The following is a 1004-nucleotide window of genomic DNA, read 5'->3' as shown; positions in this document are numbered from 1 at the left end:
TTCTGAAGATCATCAATACCTACTTTGAAAATCTTTACTCTCATAGGATGGAAAATACAGAGGAAATGGACAGATTTCTAGATATATATGAATTACCAAAGCTGAATGAAGAAGATATAAAAATCCTGAATAACTCAGTATCAGCCAGTGAAATTGAGAATGTAATTAAAAACTTACCAATGAAAAAAAGCCCAGGTCCTGATGGATTCACAGCTGAATTCTACAAGCAATTTAGAGAAGATTTAACACCAATTCTTCTCAAACTCTTTAATGAAATTGTAAGGGAAGGAATTCTCCCCAACTCATTCCTGGAGGCAAGTATTATCCTGATAACAAAACCAGAGAAAGACACAACCAAAAAAGAGAATTACAGGCCAATCTCCCTAACGAATATAGATGCAAAAATTCTCAATAAAATACTAACAAACAGAATACAACAAATCATTGAGAAGATTATACACTATGACCAAATGGATTCATACTAGGAATGCAGGGATGCTTCAATATACACAAATCAATCAATGTAATACACTATATCAATAGAGCCAAAGACAAAAATCACATGATCATCTCCATTGATAAAAATCACATGATCATCTCCATTGACAGAAAAAGCCTTCATCAAAGTCCAACACCCATTCATGATGAAAACCCTACAGAAAATAGGAATAGATAGCCTTTACCTCAAGCTGATCAAAGCCATCTATGATAAACCAATGGCTAACATCATACTAAATGGTCAGAAATTGAAAACTTTCACTTTAAAATCAGGAAGAAGACAAGGATGTCCACTGTCACCACTCCTATTCAACATAATTCTAAAAATATTAGCTACAGCAATTAGACGAGAGAAAAATAAAAGGAATAAGGATAGGAAAGGAAGAAGTGAAATTATCATTATTTACAGATGACATGATATTCTACATAGAAGACCCTAAAAACTCCACTGAAAGGCTCATGGATTTAATAACCAAATTCAGTAGCGTAGCTGGATACAAAGTTAA

The sequence above is a fragment of the Chinchilla lanigera genome, unplaced genomic scaffold (genome assembly GCF_000276665.1).
Source record: "Chinchilla lanigera isolate Chin_1 unplaced genomic scaffold, ChiLan1.0 scaffold00007, whole genome shotgun sequence".
Taxonomy (NCBI): domain Eukaryota; kingdom Metazoa; phylum Chordata; class Mammalia; order Rodentia; family Chinchillidae; genus Chinchilla; species Chinchilla lanigera.
This window is presented reverse-complemented; position numbering follows the sequence as displayed.